The following is a 22,684-nucleotide window of genomic DNA, read 5'->3' on the forward strand; positions in this document are numbered from 1 at the left end:
GTTCCCTGTATACTTTCGGTATGAGGCCTTTTCAGAGACACTGGTTGTAAAGATTGTTTCCAAATTTTCTGCTTCCTTCCTAATCTTTGTCGCATTGGCTTTGTTTGTACAAAACCTTTTCAATATAACATAGTCAAAATTATCCATTTTGCATTTTGTAATGTCCTCTATCTCTTATTTGGTCATGAATTCTTCTCTTCTCCATAAATCTGACAAGTAAACTATACCTTACTCTCCCAAATTGCCTATAATATCAGCCTTTGTTCCTAAATCATGAACCCATTTTGACTTTATTTTGGTATACGGTGTAAGATATTGGTCTATGCCCAATTTCTGCCGTATGATTTTCCATTTTTACCAGTAGCTTTTTTTGTGAAATAGAGAATTCTTAACCCATAAGCTGGATTCTTTGTGTTTATCAAAGAGTAGATTGCTATAGTCATTGACTACTGCATCTTGTGTACCTAACCTATACCACTGATCCACCACTCTGTTCCTTAGCCAGTACCAATGAGGACTGCTGCTTTATACTACAGTTTAATATATGGTATGGCTAGGCCACCTTCCCTAGCATTTCTTTTCATTAATTCCCTTGATATTCTGAACCTTTTGATGAATTTTATTATTTCATCCAGCTCTGTAAAATAATTTTTTAATAGTTTGATTGGTATGGCACCGAATAGGTAAATTAATTTAGGTAAAATTGTCAATTTTCTATGTTAGCTCAGCCTAAGCATGAACAATTGATATTTTTCCATTTATCTAGATCTGACTTTATTGTGTGAAAAGAGTTTTCAACTTGTGTTCATATAGGTCCTGGGTTTGTCTTGGCAGATGCACTCCCAAATATTTTATAGTGTCTACGGTAATTTTAATTGGAATTTCTTTTTCTATCTCTTGCTGTTGGGTTTTATTAGTAATGTATAGGAATGTCAAGGATTTATGTGGGTTTATTTTCTATCCTGCAACTTTGCTAAAGTTATTCATTATTTCAAGTAGATTTTACTTGGTTTTCTAGGATTCTCTAAGTAAATCATCATATTATCTGCAAAGAATGATAACTTAGTTTCTTCTTTGCCTATTCTAATTCCTTCAATTTCTTTTTCTTCTTTTATTGCTAAAGCTAACATTCCTATTACCAAATTGAATAATAGCAGTGATAATGGACATCCATGTTTCACCCCTGATCTTATTGCAAAATGCAGCTCACTTATCCTCATTACATATAATGCCACCTGATGCCTTTAGGTAGATGCTACTTATGATTTTAAAGAAGACTCCATTATTCCTATGCTTTCTAGGGTTTTAAATAGGAATGGGTATTGTATTTCGTCAAAAGCTTTTTCTGCATATATTAAGATAATGATATGGTTTCTTCTAGTTTTGTTGTTGATATGATCAATTATGCTGACAGCTTTCCTAAAACTGAACCAGCCTTGCTTTGCTGGAATAAATCCTACTTGGCTGTAGTTTATCATTCTTGTAATAAAATGCTGCAATCTTTTTTGCTAATATTTACATTGTTTGCATAAATATTATTTAGGGAAATTGGTCTATAATTTTCTTTCTCTGTTTTGACTCTTCTCTGGTTCAGGTATTAGTACTATAATTGTGCCATAAAAAGAATTTGGTCGGACTCCTTCTTTACCTATTTTCCCAAATAATCTATAACTTACGGGAATTAATTATTTTTTTTAAATATTTGATAGAAGTCAATTTGTTCTTTTTCTAGCTTTTTCAGTTGCATGTCCAATTCATCGATCTCCTTTTTCTCTATTTTATTCATGTAAGCATGTAGAGATATAAAACTTCCCCTAAGAAATGCTTTTGCTGCATCCCATAAGTTTTGGTGTGTTGTCTCATTAGTGTCATTCTCTTGGATGAAATTATTAATTGTTTCTATATATGTTCTTTGACCCACGTATTCTTTAAGATTAGATTATTTAGTTTCTAATTAATTTGTAGATTATCTTTCCATGGTCCTTTATTATAAATAATTTTTTTTTGCTTCGTGATCTGAAAAGGATGCATTGACTACTTCTGCCTTTCTGCACTTGATTGTGAAGTTTTTATGCCCTAATACATGGTCAATTTTTGTGTACATTCCATATACCACTGAGAAAATGTCATATTCCTTTCTATCCCTATTCAGTTTTCTCAAGAAGTCGATTATATCTACCTTTTCTAAAATTCTATTCACCTCATTAACTTCTTTCTTATTTATTTTGAGGTTAGATTTCTCAAGTATAGAGAGGAGGAGGTTGAGGTCTCCACTAGTATAGTTTTGTTGTATGTTTCTTCCTGTAACTCCCTTAACTTCTCCTCTAAGAATTTGTATGCTATACCACTTGGTGCATATGTGAAGTAATGATATTGTTTCATTGTCTATGGTTCCTTTAGCAGGATGTAGTTTCCTTCCTTATCACTTTTAATTAGATACATCTCTGCTTTTGCTTTGTCTGAGATTGGGATTGCTACCCCTGTGTTTTTTTTTACTTCAGCTGAAGCATAATATATTCTACTGAAACCTTTTACCTTTACCCTGTGTGTATCCCAGTGTTTCAAATGTGTTTCTTATAAACTACATACTGTAGAATTATGGTTTTTAATCCATTCTGCCACCCTCCTCCATTTCATGGGATAGTTCATCACATTAACATTCACAGTTATAATTACTATCTATGTCTTTTTCTCCATCCTATCTGCCCTCCCCATTTATTTCTCCCTTCTCCCTTCCACTCCTCAACAGAGATTTGCTTTTGACCACCACCTTCCTCAATTTTCCCTCCATATTGACACCCCTCTTTACCTTACACTTTTCCCCTTTCTACTTATTCCATCCCTTGTAACAACACCCCCCCTTTTTCTTTCCCCTTTCCCCTCCTATTGCCTGTAGGACAAGATTGATTCTTATACTTTTCATAGTATATTAATCCCTCCTTGAAATAAGTCTGATAAGAGTGAAATTCAAACACTGCTTTTCTCCCTCCCTTCTTTCCCTCTACTATAATATTTTTGTGCCTCTTCATGGGATGTAATTTACCATTTCTACCTCCCCTTTACCTCTACTCCCAGAACAATCCTTTTGCCCCCTTTAGTTACGTTTTTTAGCATCACGCCAGTTATTTTATACTGACACCCTCAGTCTATGAGTATCTCTTATAATTTTTGTAATAACTAGACCATTCTCAAGATTGACATATATATGTGTATATATATACATACATACATACATATATATACATACATATATATATATATATATATATATATATATATATATATATATAACATATATAAAACAGTATAATCCTATATGAGGATGTAAACAATTTGCCTTTATTGAATAAAAAGTTTATTTCTCCCAATCACCTTTTTATATCTTCCTTGAGTTTTGTATTTGAAGATCAAATTTTCCATTGGTCTAGGGCTTTTTCATCAGAAAGGTCTGGAATTCCCTTATTTCACTGAATGTCCATCCCCTTGCCTGAAAAATTATGTTTAATTTTGCTGGGTACTTGATCTTTAGTTATAGTCCAACCTCTTTTGCCTTTCAGAATATCATATTCCAATTCCTCTTGTCTTTTAATGTAGAAGCTGCAAGGTCCTGTGTGATCCTGACTGTAGTTCAACAATAGGTGAATTGTTTCTTTCTGGCTGCTTGCAGTATTTTCTCCTTGACCTGTAATTCTGGAATTTGGCTGAACTATTCCTTGGAGTTTTCAATTTGTGATCTCTTTCAGGAGAGGATCAGTGGATTCTTCCAATGACTATTTTACCCTCTGGTTCTAGGACCTCAGAACAATTTTCCTTGATGATTTCTTGGAAGATACTATCCAGGCTCTATTTTTCATCATGACTTTCCAGTAGACCAATAGTTCTTAGATTATCTTTCCTGGATCTATTTTCCAGATCAGTTATTTTTTTTTTCCAACCAGATATTTTAAGTTTTTTTTTTCTATTTTTCCATTCTTTAGATTTTGTTTGGCTAATTGTCGATGCCTCATAGTGTCATTAGCTTCTACTTGCCCAGTTCTAATTTTTAATGAATTGTTTTCTTCATTTAGCTTCCAAATCTCATTTTCCGTTTGCTTAATTTTACTTTCTGAGAAGTCATTTTCTCCAATTAGCTTAAGAACCTCCTTAACCATTTCACCAATTTTACTTTTTAGAATTTGGTCTCATCAGTGAATTTTTTTCTTCTTTTTCCCTTAACTCTATAATTTATTTTTTAATTGTCATTGAACTCTCACAAAAATGGTTTTTGGGTTTGAGACCAGTTCATATTCTCTTTTGAAGTTTCAGATGAGGGTATAGTGTCCATCCTGTCTTCTTCTGAATTGGCATTTTGATCTTCCCTGTCTCCATAATATGAATCAATAGTCCTTGGTTTTCTGGATTGCTGCTTCATGGTGGTTGTCATTTTCATGGCTTTTAAAGTGGATCTATGCTTCTGAGGCTCAGGGGGATCTGCCCCAAGCATCTGGTGCTGGGAACTGTGGGCCTGGTTACTGGTTTTGTGTGCTGTGACCTCTGGTTTTGTCAGCTAGATGCTATATAATGATGATGCTCACCTCTTGCTGAGCTGGAGGTGGCTAGTGTGTGAAGGTAGAGGCCAGGTGGATGTTTCTCTGAGTTCCTCTGGCTTACACTGAAGCTCCTTTTGTGAGGTATCAGGGAGGGGTGTCTGACTGCTGGAAGTCTCCTCTTCCCCTAGGGCTGTGCTACAGCATGTGCGGTCTCAGCAGTTGTCTGTGCTGATGTCTGCCACTTTGCCTGGTTGTGTGAAGGCATGTCTGGGGCCCTGGTGTTGATGCTTCCTGGCTCCACCCCTGGGGCTCAGGATCTCCTGCTGTTGTGCTGAAGTAGGGCCTGCTGGGCGACCTCTCTTCCTGTACTAGAGTCCTTCTGCCACCACAACAGAGGGTCTCCCCAGCCTCTCAAGCTAAAAAGCTACTGAAGCACCACTTCTGACTCCTCTATGCCAGGGTTTCTCCCAGGGCTGTATTCTCTGGGTGATGAAGGGAGGGATAAGTGCCATTTTACCTGGTTGTCATGGCTCCCAGAAGTTCAAGAGGGTCAGTTTCTAACCTTTAGATGTGGACTGAAAGCCTCAGGGGTAGCTTCTCTCATTGCCACAGGCTCCATGCTGGTGTCTCACATAACTCCAACAGACTCCTGTCCTGGTCTGAGAGGTTTGTGGATCACCACCATAGCCAGTGCTTCAGCCCTGGGCCTGCTCCTGCTCCTGCTCAAGTATGGTTTAGTTTCATTGCCCAGTGCTCTCCCAATGAGGTTAAATGGCTGGGTTTCCCTGTTTTTCCCCTTCTGGGGTGGTCTGGTGCAGTTCTGCTCATGTGGCGCTCTTGTGAACTCTCCTGGCTTGAAAATCTGCCACACTTAGTCTCCTAGTGGCTTCTATTTCTCTCAAATCTACCCAGATTCACTTTTTAGAGGTATCTGACAAAATTTGTAATAGAGCTCCAGTAAGTCCCTGCTTTCATACAGCCATCTTGGCTCCCTAGCCATAAGATTTATTTTTATTCAATGCAGCAAGCAGGCAAAGCATATACATACACTATATAGCAATACAAATAGAGCTTTTTCTGCACATACAAGAAACCTACCATCCTCTGAGGTGAAGTAGATATTTTGGGAAGGGAAGATGCTTATACCTTAAGAATGGTTGAGAACAAGTATTTGGTGTCATATACAGGAGGAGACATCCCTAATCAGAGCCAGATGTGATGGAAAAATTTGTGGGATCTTTAATGGTATGAAGGGTAGGGCTTTTTTAAAATTTTTTCTCTTTTGGAATGCTAAAGTAATCCTGCATCTTTGAGTCTTGCCTTTCAACTGTAATGGCAAGCAAAGTGGGACTTTTTGCTGTTTTTTGAGTGCTTCTCAGCACTGAGGTATTCAAGTGCCTTTGATGAGTCTTGTGTTTGATTGAATCAAGAGTCTTTGAGGACCTGCTTAAGAAACAAGAAAGCCTGGTTCACATGGGTTTGAGTCACATGGTTGTGATGCCTCTGACCCTGAGAAAGGTATATAAGATCTGAGGTTGGTGTTTTTATTTTGAGGTTCTTACTCACTGGAAGAGTGTCATGTGATTTGACCTGATGAGACTCTGGGTATCCCTCATGGAAACCCCAGCTTTGAAAACCCAGATGTTGATGCTTCTCTTTCTGGTAACTGTATGTATTGCTATGGTTAGATGGGTAGAAGCCTGTCTTATGGTTTGCATTTATTTGCTCTGTTTATATAAGGCGTGCTTGTAAGTTCTGTTTGTATACTCTGAAGTTCAGGGTGCTGGCTTTTTGCCCATCCTCCCTAAAAGACACTCTTGACTTTGTACAATTGTTAATCATTTTTTAAAATGTTAAAAATACTTTAGAGAAGATGTTCTTAAACTTTTCTGTATCATAGAAGCTTTTGATAATTTAGTTAAACCTGTACATGTCTTTTGAATAGAGTATTTTAAATGTATAAAATAAAATTCATGTGATTACAAAGGCAACCAAGTGTATTGAATTAGTTTTCTATTTTCTTTTTTTTTCAGTTCAATGGCTCCAGATTAAGAATCTCTATTTTAACCTTGCTAAACAGAAACCTTCACTCTTACCTAACTTTCTAAGCAACTCACCCTTTCTGCTCTTCAAGGGTGCTGCACAGGGACCACATGTACTATTTTTGTCTTCACTCTAAAGAACATTCCACATGAAAAATTATTGGTTTTTTTTAAATAATATTTTCTGTCTGAATTTTCATGAATTCAGGAATTCTTGATCTTAGATTGTCCTATAAGAAACCTCCCAAAATTGGTGCATGCAAGAAAATAGCCTTTTGTTAATAAAAGATAATATCCAAATGTGTAGGTAGATGGCACAGAGTATAGAGCACCCCCCATGGAGTCAGGAAAACTGAGTTCAAATGCAGCCATACTTTCTAGCTATGAAACCAGACACAAGTCACTTAACCCTTTTTGCCTCAGTCTTCTCATCTATGCAATGAGCTGGAAAAGGAAAGGTCAAATCACTCCACTGTCTTTGCCAAGAAAACCACAAATGGGGTCACAAAGAATTGTACACCACTGAAATTAATGCTCAACAACAAAAAAGATTCACATAGCAAACTGTCCAGGGAATTCAAAATTGCTCTCTCCTTTACATAAGAGGTCCACATTCAAGATGAATGTCTTTGAATTTTCTTCTAAAACTCCTTGCATGCACAGGGCTTCCATTGTCACTCATTCCCCCTGTGAGCTGTCATTGCTAATTTAGGTGGTTGGAGAAAGGAGAAAATCAAATCTCCCTCATTCCCAGTGCTCCCTACATTTTGAAGTGGGACTTATGGGGAAAGCAAAGTTCAAATTTTCAAGAGTTAATGCCAGAGAGTGCAATCAATTTGCTTTCATTACCTACAAGAAATTTGTTTTTGAGTCCACAATCACCATGAATTAAGAGGCATGAAAGCATCATAAACAAAGGTTGCTATAAAAATGTAAGTAGCAAAAAAAAAAAACCCACAGCCACAAACCAATGAAAACTTGAATATTGTAAAATTAAAGAAAGTCTGGTCCTAATGAAGAGAGATGAGAAAACACCCCCACCTCTCTCCTTTGCCGTGGTGAGAGGCACACTTTTGGTGAACATTGCACATATTTTCAGATTTTTCAATGTATTGAACAGTCTTGCTAATTTTTTTTTCTTCTTCCTCTTTTTCTTATTCTTTGCCTTAAAATGTTAATTATTGTATTGGATGACTCTGGGAAGACAGAGGGGAAGAGATCTTGGGAGAAATTCTGTTGATTAAAAAACATATTCATTTTTATCTTAGTAAGAATGTTTCTGTTATATCAAGGGCAGTGAGCAATATGCAGTCATTTACATGATGATTTTTTTCTTTTAAATCAACCATCATTCCAAATGTCTAGTTATGTCAAGAGAAATTAGAGGATTTGTTTCCTGTAGCCCCAACATATGTCTAATTAACTCAAGAATAGATATTATCACTATGAAGTGAGGCCAAATCTTTTCTTTAGAAACATTACCTCACAGAAATATATAAAAGGGAAATTATGGTAATATCTATATGAATAATTTATTAATAAGAATAATATTCAAAATAACAATATTAGATGTTGTTAAAAATTCCACAGCCGTTTGAGATAGGTAGTACAACTGTCTCCATTTTAAATACAATGAACCTAAAATAGAAAGTGGCAGCTAGGAGAGGGCAGATAGAATGCCTGGACTGAAGTCAGGAAGCCTCATCTTCCTCAGTTTGAATCTTTGTTCAGACACCTACTAGCTATGTGACCCTGGACAAGTTACTTAACCCTGTTTACCTCAGTTTTCTAATCTGGAAAAAGGATCTGGAAAAGGAAATAGAAAACTATTCCAGTATATTTTACCAAGAAAACCACAAATGGGCTCATTAAAGTTAAATGCAACTGAAAAATGACTGAAAAAATGTAAAAAGGGATGTAGGGACTTGTCTATGATCACATCATGTAGCTAGGAATTTTCGTTATTCTTTAAAAAAAATCAGTATCCTGATAAATTCGCATATTCAAATTATTTCCAAAATACACAACAGATTTATAATAATATTTTAATTATAAGGAAATGGCAGGAAAACAGGTGTCCAATAATAGGGAAACAAAAAAAACAAATTATAAGAAAATTATTTTATGACATTGTAATGGCATTGAATTGTATTACAATAGAATATGTTGTTGTTGTGTTGTTGTTATTTGTCCTTCATTCTTGACGAGTAACATGACATCAAGGAAGTGATCACATGGCATGGGAAAGAATTGGATTTAAGGGAAGGAGGGCAATACAATGCTATCATCCTCACTTTCTCCTCTGAAACCAGCTGGGTCCAAAGACAAGGTATAGACCAGGATAACTAGAGTTGGCCCTGTATGCAGGGAGAATTTTATTGTTCCATGGGAAACTATAAATAGAAAAATGCAGAAAAACTCAAGAAAATCTATATATAAGAAAAAGTAAATAGAATAATTTAGACAATCCTAACAATAACGCAAAGGAAAAGAATTTTGAAAATGTCATAACTCTTATCAACATAGTGTCTGTTCATGTCAGGGGACTGATGTTGAACTATTTCTTTGATCTCTTGGAAGGACGGTGGTAAACAATATGGGCAGAATGAAGTATATTTTCTCAGACATAATCCTTTTTTTTGTTTCCTTTGTATGAAATTGAACTTATTTTTACAAAAGTCTTTTTTTTTAATTTAATTTATTTAATATATTTAGTTTTCAGCATTGATTGTTACAAGAGTTTGAATTATGAATTTTCTCCCCATTTCTACCCTCCCACCCACTCCAAGATGGCATATATTCTGGTTGCCCTATTCCCCAGTCAGCCCTCCTTTCTGTTACCCCACAACCCAGCCATACCCTTTTCCCTTCCTTTCTTGTAGGGCAAGCTAAATTTCTATGCCCCATTGCCTGTGTATCTTATTTCCTAGTTGCATGCAAAAACTTTATTTGTTATCTTTGAACATTTGTTTTTAAATCTTTGAGTACCAAATTCTCTCCTCTCTTGCCCTCCCACCCACCCTCCCTAAGAAGTCAAGCAATTCAACAAAGGCCACGTGTGTATCTTATGCAATACCCTTCCACAATACTCATGTTGTGAAAGACCAACCATATTTTGCTCCTACCTAACCAATCCCCGTTTATCAAATTTTCTCCCTTGACCCTGTCCTTTTTTGAAAGTGTTTGTTTTTGATTACCTCCACCCCCATCTGCCCTCCTTTCTATCATCCCCCCCTTTTTTTATTCTTCCTCCTTCTTTCCTGTGGGGTAAGATACCAAATTGAGTGTGTACGGTATTCCCTCCTCAGGTCAAATCCAATAAGAGCAAGATTCACTCATTCCCCCTCACCTGCATCCTCTTCCCTTCCTACAGAACTGCTTTTCCTTGCCACTTTTATGCAAGATAATTTACCTCATTCTATCTCTCCCTTTCTGCCTCTCTCAATATATTCCTCTCTCATCCCTTAATTTTATTTTATTTTATTTTAGATATCATCCCTTCATATTCAACTCACCCCTGTGCCCTCTGTCTATATATGTATATATGTATATGTATATATATATATATACATACACACACATATATACATATACACACATATATACATATATATACATACATACACATATATATGCACATACACAAACATATATATATATACACATACACACACATGTATATGGATATGTATATATATGCATATTCCCTTCAGCTACCCTAATACTGAGGTCTCATGAATCATACACATCATCTTTCCATGTAGGAATGTAAACAAAACAGTTCAACTTTAGTAAGTCCCTTGCGATTTCTTTTTCTTGTTCTTTTTCTTGATTACCTTTTCATGCTTCTCTTGAATCTTTTGTTTGAAAGTCAAATTTTCTATTCAGCTCTGGTCTTTTCAGTGAGAAAGCTTGAAAGTCCTCTATTTTATTGAAAAGCCATATTTTGCCTTGGAGTATGATACTCAGTTTTGCTGGGTAGGTGATTATTGTTTTTTTTTTTTTAAGTCCTCACAATAGTGATTTTATTAAATTAGTTGCTTTATAAAACATTGCAGATGTCATAATTGTTAACATAACAATTTACCAAACTGTAGTAACTGTTGCAGTTTGCTAAGCATGTTTGTAAAGGAAAGGAAATGCCAAAAACCCTGTCAAAGTTGTTGTTTCAGCCTAGGAGAACAAAAGAAGTTTTTGTTTCTCAGACATTTTAAAATCAGGCAGATAAAACAAGTCAAGAATTTCCCCCCCTCTTTAAGAGCTGCATCAGTAGAAATATTCTGGTAAATATAAACTAGACTGTTTATATACTCGAAATACCACAAATTGGATTTTGTCGAATGCAATAATGGAGACATTACCGCTGCGGCTTCAAGGTTGGTGGTTTTTGGTCATTTAATTTTTTAAAATGTCAAACTAGTAGCCATTTGAGGTACAGTATCCTTACTCTGAAATAAGCAGTCTTCTTTGCAATGTATTCAAAATCCTCACGCTCTACCTTAAGACAAAGCAATTTTAATACTAGGTTCACACCCATATGCCCTTGTTGCAAACTGCTTTTGTTGACAAGATATGAAGTAGTTCAAGGAGGTATGGTTAAGGCTGTATTATTGAATGGTTCTGGTAAATACTACATATTTTTGTCACGTTGCAACTATTGTTTCCAATTTAGTGACTCTGCTGCCCTGGAACCAGATAGCAACAATGACAACATTATTAGGATTTCTTTTACTGTGATTTAGTAGCAACCAAGTTTCCCGATTTTAACCCCTTGGCAACAAGAACCAAGTTCCCCATTGCATTAGCACCTAAGTGGCAAGGGGTTAAGTAACCAGCACAAAGATACTGCACTTTTGATTGTAGCATTTGGCAGAACTGAAAGGAAAGGAAGTTGTGCTACATGTTGAAGGGACTGTGGGCAACAGAAGAAGACAATGGGGAGAAGATGAAATGTCACATGAAGTCTTCAAAGTCTTGCACGTATCCTCCGTCATAGCCACAGTAGTCTGCAAGATCATCTTTCATTGTAGCCTCTAACCCTCCTCCACGAACCACACCTTTCTTCTTCTTCTTGGCTTTGCTTTGCTTTTGTTGTTTCTGTTTTTCACTGCATAGCACTGTCAATGAATTGGTAATCTTTTTCAAGTCATCAATTTCCAATGAAATACACACATCTCCAACTAATGCTTCCAAGAAACTGGCATAATATAGAGATTTTTCATACTGTGTAATTTTATCTTTTAGTAACTTGCCAAACTCTGTGAAGTCATCTCTTGAAGAGGGGTTCATGGCATCTATACCACAGATTGTGTTATTAACACCAAACGTTTCTTTTGCTAATTCAAGGTCCGCCTCTTCCTGTACTTTCTTTAGCTGTAGTTTATCTGCTAATTGTTCTTCTGGTGTAAGCTCTTTAGATTCTTCAGGCTCTTCCAACCTTTTCTTAATTTCTTCTTGTCTTTTCTTCTGTTGCCATTCTTTCTCTTTGATTTTTTCTGCTATTTTCTTCTTTTCTGAAACTTTCGTTTCTCTGCCTCCTCTTTTTTTCTTCATCATCATCATCCTAGTTTTCCTTGATGTCGTCATCCTCATCCTCACCCTTCCAGGGGTCCCCGCCGGCCGCGCCCCCCGCCTTCCGCACCAGCTCCTCTACGGAGAACATGTCCGCGTCCCAGGAGTCCGAGTCCCCCGCCGCCGCTGCCATCTCGGGCCGGGTGTGTGTGAGTGCGAGAGCGAGAGAAGGGGGAAGGAGAGCGCGAGAGGGCGGGTGGTGAGTCACCGAATAGCTTCTCGCTGGCCAACGAGGAGTACGCCGGGAGGGCGGCGGAGTGTCAGGCCCAGGCCCAAGACCCCGCCCGAGGCCCCGCCTCTCACAAGCCACGGGAATTGATTATTGGTTTTAATCCTAGCTACATTGACCTCCAGAATATTGTATTCCAAGCACTTCGATCTCTTAAGGTAGAAGCTGCCAGATCTTGGGTTATTCTGATTGATTTTCCACAATACTCAAATTGTTTCTCTCTGGCTGCTTGCAGTATTTTCTTCTTGATCTGGGAGCTCTGGAATTTAGCAACAATATTCCTTGAAGTTTTCTTTTTGTGATCTATTTGAGGAGGTGATCTGTGGATTCTTTCAATTTCTATTTTACCCTCTGGCTCTAGAATATCAGGGCAGTTCTCCTTGATAAATTCTTGAAAGATGATATCTAGGCTCTTTTTTGATCATGGATTTCAGGTAGTCCAATAATTTTAAATTATCTCTCCTGGATCTATTTTCCAGGTCAGTGGTTTTTCCAATGGGATATTTCACATTGTCTTCCATTTTTCATTCCTTTGGTTCTGTTTTATAATATCTTGATTTCTCAAGTCACTAGCTTCCACTTGCTCCAATCTCATATTTAATGTAGTATTTTCTTCAGTGGTTTTTGGACCTCCTTTTCCATTGGGCTAATTCTGCTTTTCAAGGCATTCTTCTCCTCTTTGGCCTTTTGGAGCTCTTTTGCCATTTGAGTTAGTCTATTTTTTAAGGTGTTGTTTTCTTCAGTACTTTTTTTCCATATTTTTTTGGGTCTCCTTTAACAAGTCATTGACTTGTTTTTCATGGTTTTCTCGCATCCTTCTCATTTCTCTTCCCAATTTTTCCTCTACTTCTCCAACTTGCTTTTCCAAATCCTTTTTGAGCTTTTCCATGGCCTGAGACCAGTTCATGTTTTTCTTGGTGGCTTTTGATGTAGGTTCTTTGACTTTGTTGACTTCTTCTGGCTGTATGTTTTGGTCTTCTTTGCCACCAAAGAAAGATTCCAAAGTCTGAGACTGAATCTGGGTGCGTTTTCACTTCCTGTCCGTGTTCCCATCAAACTTACTTGACCCTTGAATTTTTTGTGGGGGTATGACTGCTTGTAGAGTAAAGAGTACTTTGTTCCAAGCTTGAGGAGATGCGCTGTTATTTTCAGAGTTATTACAGCCAGCTCTGCCACACCAGCACTCCTCCTTCCCCAAGAACTCCCAACCGGGACTGAAGTCAAATCTTTAGCAGGCTCTGCACTCCTGCTCTGACCCGCCACTTTATTCCTGCACCAGGCGGGCCTGGGGCTGGAAGCAACTGCAGCTGTAGTTCTGTAGCTTCACAGCCTCTGCTGCCTCTGGGGTGGTGGCTGAAATGCAAATTCCTTTCATTCTGTCACTGCAGCGTTTCCCAATAACCTTCTCTGTTGTCTTTTGTGTTTGTGGTTTGAGAAGTCTGTTAACTTTCACAGCTCACTGATTCAGGGTGCTAGGGCCCACTCCACCCAGCTCTGGGTCTGGTTGGTCCTGCCGCCGCCCATGCTGGGCTCTGCTCCTCTCCATTCCCAGCTCCGTGAATGATAGACCTCACACAGCGATCATCCAGGCTGTCCTGGGCTGGAGCACTGCTTCCGTCTGCTATTTAGTGGTTTCTGCAGTTCCCTGTTGTCTTTGATGTTTGTAGGTCGAGAAGTCTGGCAACTGCCACAGCTCACCGATTCAGGGCGCCAGGGCCCTTTCTGCCCGGTTCCCAGTCTGGTTGGTCCTGCAGCCACCCACACTGGGCTCCACTCCCCTCCTGCTCCCAGATCCATGCATGATAGACCTCACCTAGCGATCATCCAGGCTGTCCTGGGCTGGAGCGCTGCTTCCCTCTGCTATTTTGTGGGTTCTGCAGTTCTAGAACTTGTTCAGAGCCATTTTTTATAGGTTTTTGGAGGGACTTGGCAGGGAGCTCACACAATTCCCTGCTTTCTAGCTGCTATCTTGGCTCCGCCCCCTCTACAAGGGAAAATCCTATGGGTCAGAGGAATGACTGGAAAGTGACAGTAATGTAAAAAATATAGAAGAAACGATCAATGAAATATTTTTAAAGCAACATGACCATTTAAATTTAATATTCTTTTATGAAAAACATAAGTACATATTGGCAATGCTGCATCAAAATATCTTGTTTATTTCATGAATGAGTTGCTGAATTCTGAATTCAATACTTTTATGTGGTGATAAAGAAGGAACAGTGTAAGACGAGGGGGAAAATAGAGTAATACATTAGTTATCTCTGTCTAAGAAGCTGATTTTACACCAGTTGCCTTTGTTCTTCCTGTCTGTTTCTAATTTGATGACAGTTTGTCTTATCTTGTGCAGCAATATATGAAAATCTTTCTATCTCTGAATAACTTATACTGACTTGCCTTCTCATTTTTATTTTTTTTTGTTTTTCTTATTATTTATGAGTGTGTATTCCCTTCTATTTTGTACAATAGAAAACTGAGATATGTTGCTCCATTTCAAACTTGCTTCTGTCACAATGATTGCAGGCACTTCTCCTCTGATTTGAATTGGACTTTGTATCTCCTAGTTTCCATCAATCATGGACAATTTCTTTTTTTTTTCCTGTCACCCTACAGTACAGGACCAACTGGAGCAAATCAGAGGTGATGCCTTTATCTAATTTATGCTTGAACTTTCTTCAGTGGCTGTAACTTCATATGAAGTCTAGACAAAATGAAATAGCAAACCATATGTCAGTGAATTTTGTTTCTCAGGACTTTGTCCCAACTAGATGGTTTTAAATGATCTCTGTCATGGATGCTGAATTCTGCTTTTTGCAGCTGGAGGAAGGCAAATAAATTCCAGAGTAAAACAGCAGCAACAACAACAAAAGTCTAAACCTTATGAATGAGTATTTAATAAGTCACTACTTAGTATCAAGCCCTAAACCTCTTTTTAATTCAGAGATACAATTGTTGCTAAGAAAACTATGAATTACTGCACTCAAAATCAAAGGAATTTCACAGAATTATAGCATTTTAGACTTGGAAGGGAAGTGGAAATTTTCCAGTGCAACATATTCATTTTACAAGTGAGGAAATTGAAGTCCAGAGAAATGATTTGTCCAAAGTCATGAAAAGAATAAATGACCCCACTGGAATAAAGCTATAATCATCTAAGTCCTTGTCAGCACATTTTACTAGTATTATATCTTTATTACAATAATGGAAAATGTTGCGTTAACAACATTTTATTAGATATCATCAAAACAATCTATATTTCTAAACAGTTATCTTCCAGATTACATATCCTGCTGTAATCTATTTCTTGAACTCCACTTCTCCATGACTATCTCCCAGCCAACAGACATAACTCTTTATCAGGCTGTCCTAAACTCTTGACTGGTCTATTATTGTGTTGGCTTATTAACTTTTCCTTTTGTCTGCTTTCCAGCTTTTCCTTCATACAGCTGTGAAATTAAGCTTCCCAAGTCACGGGACTGACATTCATACACTTCCTCCTGCCTGTGAGATAAAATACAAACTTCAGAGAATGAATTTAGATCCTTCAAAATCTGGATACAGACCATCTTTACCTTTTTTTTAACTTCCCTCCCAACCAGTGGCAATTCTATCCAAAATAGTTTACTGGCTTTTCATTTACTTTATTTAAGAATCAGAGATGATTTCAGATCCTGGCTCAGCAAGTTCCTTAATTTGTGCCTTGGGACACATCACCTAATTTTCATGAGCCATGCTATTCTCATGAAGAACTCAGTTCTGTTTTTCCAAAAGCAGTGGTACTCAATGCTACCAGTCATCCTCCCATTCATTAAGGTTTCTCAGTCAAGATAAATTCTTTCTTGCTCTGATCAGCATTGTTAAACCTTATCAGTATCTTCTTTCCTCCTCCAGCCTTCTTGGGAAGAAGAAACAAAATTTCCCTCCAATTTTAATGCCTGGCAATTAGTATTTCTGCCTCCCTGGTCAGCCCTTCTTCAACAAGTCCACTAACATTTCTTTCCTGTTATAACTGAAAAGTGAAGCAAAATGCCTGAATATGATCCCTGAAGCAAATGGAAAGCATGTTCCTATAACTGTTATGTAAAAAATTTTAGGCATGTAAGTGAGATGCTAAGAAGGCTTATAATTCTCCTCTGGAGACTCTTGTTAAAAAATGTAACCTGTGGAATTATTTTGAGTGTTTTTGTGTCTAAGGTAGGCTCCTAAAATGCTATCTTTGTCAGTGAATTGTAACCAGCAATACTGAATGATTCCTGTCTAATTTTTCTTAACACTGTGCTAGAGACCCAAGGCAGAATACCTGAGGAAGGTGGGAAGACCCTCAGGGTTGCTCTTCCACAGAGAAACAGTTATAATTGCCATTCACTCTAAGCCAGGAGGGCCCAAAATACAGCTATCACGTAGAATGTGGGTAGGGACCTATTGTGGTCCAATCTATGAGCTTTAGAGTGAATTGAGTTTAAGGTTTTGTGAAAGAAGAATGAAAGAGAGAAAGAGATAAAGAGAGAAAGAAGGAGAGAAAGAAAGAAAGAAAGAAAGAAAGAAAGAAAGAAAGAAAGAAAGAAAGAAAGAAAGAAAAAGAAATCTAGCCAGTAAACCCCAAGTTAAGTAGGCAGCTTCTGGCCATCCAAATTTACCTTCCTTTGGAGAGAAGAAGGAGAAGGAAAGTGAAAGGGAGAAAGGACAAGCTGAGTTACCCAACTAGCTGGGTCCCTATTCAGGCAGCTCAGTCTACTCACAGGTTGTGTCTGTCCTTAATTTTTGAAGAGGACCATGACATCAGGGAAATGATGACATGACCAACAGCTGACTTTGATTTGAGTGAGGAAGAGCTGTGCAAAGTCACCAGCCTCACTTTCTCCTCCAGAGCCATCTGGGTCCAGTGACCAGATACTCATCAGGATGACTGGAGATGAGCCAGAATGCAATGTGACCTTACTTTCTAAAACCTTGATCCTTACAATGATCCTGTTATGTGCTATTATTGTCCTTGTTTAATGATTGAGGGAACCAACACAAACAGAAGTGAAATAACATGTCCAAAGTCACATTGGTAGGAAGTATCTGAAGCTAGATTTGAACTCATTTCTTCCTGACTCCAGGCCCAGCTCACAAACCATTTCACCACCTAAATGCTGGGCTGAGAAAAAACATAGTCCTGCCATACGTTTTTAGTTGTTGCAAGATTAGGCCTAATGTTCTTGAGACTACCATGACAGTTTCCACTTAATGGAGGCTGTTAGCTGATAGAACATAAGCATGGAAAAATACTGATAATATCTTCAAGGTTCATATAATTGTGTCTCCCAAATAATATTTTGTCTCCCACTTAATGGAGGCTGTAAGCTTATAGAACATAAGCATGGAAAAATACTGATAACATCTTCAAAGTTCATATAGTTGTATCTCCCAAATAATATTTTGTCTCTCACCAGTTTGTTTGCGTTTTTCTGCTCTCTGATAAGAAACAACCCAAAATAATATTTTGCCCTGACATCTGATATGAAATTGGGCTAGCTCCAGGAAGGCCATGCAAGTTCATATTATGAGAATCTCGCTCTCAGAAAAACACTTTGGAGCATTCCCTCCTGTCTAGTAGATAGTCTTCAGGCATAAGAGCGTTTCTATCTCAAAACAATAATATTGTGAGAAAATAAGATACAAAACAGATAAATATATAACCCTGAATACTTCATGGTAAAGACATTTGAAACACTACTGAAGGTATTTAATACAAAGGACTAGGAAAAAAAAATCAACAACAATAATACCTAGAGGCATTTTGTGGGACAGTAAAGGAACAGTAGATTTGAAATAAAATCTTGACTTTGTTCCTTCCTCTGTAAATTTGAGTAATTCCCTTCACCTCAATAGAGGTCAAGCTAGATATATTTAAGGTCTCATTTAGCTCCAAATATATGAATTTCTTTTATCAAAGGTACTATTGTCACTTTAAATACTACTAAAAATCTTCATGGTGTACCAAGGGGCAATATGGAGTAGTGATCTTAGAGTCAGGAAAATTTGAGTTCATGTCTCTACTTCTGAGACTTACTAGGTCTGTGACCATAAGTAAGCATTTTAACTCTCAACCTTGGAAATCAAGACACCATATTATGCCATAAAATCAAGGGGTATGCATATCATATTTTAACTCCTCAAAAGAATTTCATTTGCATTATCTCATTTATGTTCAAAATGTCACAGTATAAAATACAGATGAGAAACAATTATAGATGAAGAAACTGAAATACATTTTCTATAGAAGCAAAGAAGTAAAAAAGTTCACATCTCTAGCTTGTAGCCAAAATGCATAAATAAAGGAAGATGCAGCTTTAGGAAATTACTTTTCTTTTTCTTTATTCACCATCCTTTAAAAGCCTTAAACACTATATGTACATATATATATATTTTTTATCTTTAAATTTATTTTTATTTTGAGTTTACAACACTCATTTCCACAAAGTTTTGAGTTCCAAGTTTTCTCCCTCTTTATATCGTCTCCCCTCCCCAAAATAAGGCATATAATCCAATATATGATCTATGCAGACCTTCGCATTAAACTTATTTACACAATAGTCATATAGTAAAAATTATAACCAATGGAATGAATCATGAGAAAGAAGAAACAAAACCAAAAAAGAAGGAAAAAAAGAGAGCAAATAGTTTGCCTCAATCTCCATTCAGACTCCATGATTCTTTCTCTGAATGTGGATAGCCTTTTCCATCATGGGTCTTTTGGAGCTGTCTTTGAACCTTGTATTACTGAGAAGAGCCAAGTCTATCAGAGTTAATCATCTCAGATACTGTGTGTTTGTAATTGTGTATAATGTTCTCCTGGTTTTGCTCCCCTCACTCAACATCAGATCATGTAAATTTTTCCAGGTTATTATGAAGTCTTTCTGCTCCTCATTTCTTATAGCACAATAGTATTCCATTACATTTATATAACACAATTTATTTAGCCATTCCCCAATTGATAGGCATCCCCTTGATTTCCAATTCTATGCCACCACAAAAAGAGCCACTTTAAATGTTTTTGAACATATGGGTCCCTTTCCCACTTGTGTGATCTCTTTTGGATACAGCCCTAAAAGTAGTATTGCTGGGTCAAAGGGTATGCACTTTTTTATAACCCTTTGGGCAAAGTCCCAAATTGCTCCTCAGAAAGGTTAGATTAGTTCACAATTTCACCAACAATGCATTCGTGTTTCAATTTTCCCACATCTTCTCCGGCATTTATGATTTTCCTGTTTTCTCATGTTGGTCAATGCAACAGGAGAGATGTGGTACCTAAGAGTTATTTTGATATGCATTTCTTTAAACAATAAACACTATACATTTTAAAATCTTATTAAAAGTCCTCATAGTTTTTGGTCAGGTGATTTTTCTTTGTAAATAATGACTCTAGTTGGCACAATTTTGTCAACTTGATTTACATAAGTTGAAGCTATAGATATAATCTTTGGGGGCTAACAACAATCCAAACTATTCTTTGTTCTATAAAAAAAAACAACCTTTTTTCAAAGAAATATTAATTAAGAGAAAAACTTATAACACCTCATAAATAATAAGCTAAACAACTTTAAGTCAGATGGTGGTAGTTTCTTTGGCTTAATATATATTAAAGGTATATAATTCAAAACATGATATGATCAGAAATGGAAGGTATAAAAGATGAAAATCTTGATAGGTCAGATCAGTATGTTACTCCAAGGCACTCAGATAATTTTTAAGCAAAAAACAAACAAGCAAAAAATATGTAGGAAAAGATTATACAATTTACGACACAAGCATAATAAAGCTATATGTTCTTTCCCTATATGTTGACCATATCTTAACAATAGAAAGATCTAGGACTTTGTTAGGTACTTCCTCAATCCATGTATATCATGACCTCACTATGTCTTACTAGATAAGTCTTTGCAACTTACTATGGAAGTATCATTATTCCCTTTGCAGGCACTTTAGTGATGAACAATTCTAAACTTTTCTAGGTGAAGTACAATCTGTTTCCAGGAAAGTACTTGGAACTTTTCCAACTTGGTAAGATGTTATAAAAGTTGTATTCTCCAGAACAGGCTTTAAGAACTCAGTGACATTCCTATCCTTCATGAGATCTCAAAGAAGCAAAGAAAATACTTTATAGGTGTTTGACATCATAGATTAGGTCAAAGAGGTAATCCAATAATTTTACTTAGATTACAATCATCATAAAATATACGTTTAGTAGGAATAACCTAATTAGATCTAATAAAAGTTTGTCCCCACTTTTTTCAAGAAAAACAATATATTTAGAGTGTGTGTGTGTGTGTGTGTGTGTGTGTGTGTGTGTGATTAGGGAAAAAAATAGGAGATTATTTGCCTGTACTTAATGGGAGGTAGGTATATTATAATTGAGGAGAAACATAGAAGGAAAACATTCTCAATTGAAGGCCCAATTCTACCTAAAGTGCACAAAAAATTATGGTATCATTTGAAGTGTCATGAAAAACAAGGTTAATTTTGACTATAATGAATCATAGCATGAATAAAATCAAATATTTTCAAATCACATATTCCTAAGTGACCTATAATAAACCAACCACAAATCTTTCTACATTAGTTTAACTTGCAATTATGCTACAAAGGAAGAGTGCAGATTAAAATTGAAAATAGATGTACATGAATAATAGCATTCAAAATATCTAGTCCTATTTAGTATTTGAAATATGTGTTATTTTGTGATCATATAAGAAGGAGGAATAAATAAAAGACTTCTAAAATCAAATAAAAAGCATAAGTTCCCATTTTTCTTTTTTCACATAAAGTAAAACTCAGTAGCTTTTACAAATATAGACTATCAGACTCAGCTAGCTAGCTAGATAGATAGATAGACAGAAAAATAAAAACTCATGATATATGGTGGTGAAAATACAAAGGTATGTTATGCATTTAAAGAAAAATAGAACATCTCAAAATGGTAAAATGGTATTTTATGCCTTTCCTCCATGAAAGCCTTTTTATTCATTTCATTTTAATTTAATTTTATTTTCTCTCAGTTTCTTTTAATTATAATTTTATCTTAATTTTATTTTTAATTCTTGTGCACTTTTTTGGGGGATGGGCAAAAGAAGATGGTGGGCAACAAAGATCTTCTACAATAACTTTGTAAATTCACTCTTTGACTCCAATCCCCTTCCTCAAATAATAGCAAGTGGAGCTGGAAATTAAGACAAAAAGGAGACCCCTTCCTAACACTCTGAAATCAGAACATTGTACATAAATCTCTTAGTATTTGCAAGCTCTACAACATTAGAAAACTCACCTTTATTGCCTAAGTAAAAAGCCATCCCTGAATTGTAGAAAGTCTTTGAAAGAAAGTATGGTTAGAGGGTAGGAAAATGATGTAAAAAAAGAAAATGAGAGAGCTTTCAGAAAGTTAGAAAACAAACCATGCATATCAAAGTTTACAAAGATAAAAAAGGAGGAAAGTTTCAAGGAAGAATAGATGATAAAATATAAAAACAAAAACAACCACCAAAAATTAATTTTTTAAAAAATAGCTCACAAGTGATAATCAAGGCAAGAGTTGCAATAGAATATTGGAGATGGAAGGGAAAACTATGGAATGTTAAAGACTGATTCTCAGATCTTGAATTAAATTCTACCGCTGAATTAACATCAATTACTTTTGAATCTAAAAATGTTAGAGGATTTGGCTGAGATGGTAAAAATCATCTTCCCTGCATGGTGTGAATCACACATTCTGTAGAACTAGTTGAAGGTTAAAAGTGGTTGGGAAAACTGGAGCTTGCATCAGGATATTGCTAAGATATCTGCTTATGTAGCACAATGCTCTGAGAATTTGTAGTTTTACAGACCCATATTATGTATTATTTCAAAACGTACTAAGTATAACATTGAAAATATCACTTCCCATCCACCCTACCCCACCCCCACTCCAGAAAGTTTAACATCCTTGAATTCTCTTTTAAATGCATTTAAGCACTTCTCAGGGAAAATGTCAATTGACAATGGAGGCATAACTCAAATACTTGTTGGAGTTATATTTCATTGTTCTTCTTCTGAAGTGTAAAGAGATATCAAATTAAAATAATTTTTCCAAAAACAAAGATGAGAGGTCCTCAATTATTACATATGCTGAAAGTGCTGTTGCATTAGTGGGTTTCTCTGCATCAAATTACTTAACTAACTAGAGTTTATGTAAGCTATAACTTTCTTGCTATTTAGAAAGAAAAAAAGGTAAGCTATATTTACTTTGGGGACTTATTGAATTATTAAATCAGGGCAGATATATCCAATTATTTGAG

At 36.4% G+C, this 22,684-nt stretch overlaps 1 pseudogene; it reads right to left on the reverse strand.

Moving 5' to 3' along the window:
- Positions 1-11,105: 11,105 nt before the first annotated feature.
- The window catches only part of LOC118838134, a 48,703-nt pseudogene continuing 37,124 nt past the window's right edge, over positions 11,106-22,684 (reverse strand).

Source organism: Trichosurus vulpecula, chromosome 1 (genome assembly GCF_011100635.1).
Source record: "Trichosurus vulpecula isolate mTriVul1 chromosome 1, mTriVul1.pri, whole genome shotgun sequence".
NCBI classification, from domain to species: Eukaryota; Metazoa; Chordata; class Mammalia; order Diprotodontia; family Phalangeridae; genus Trichosurus; species Trichosurus vulpecula.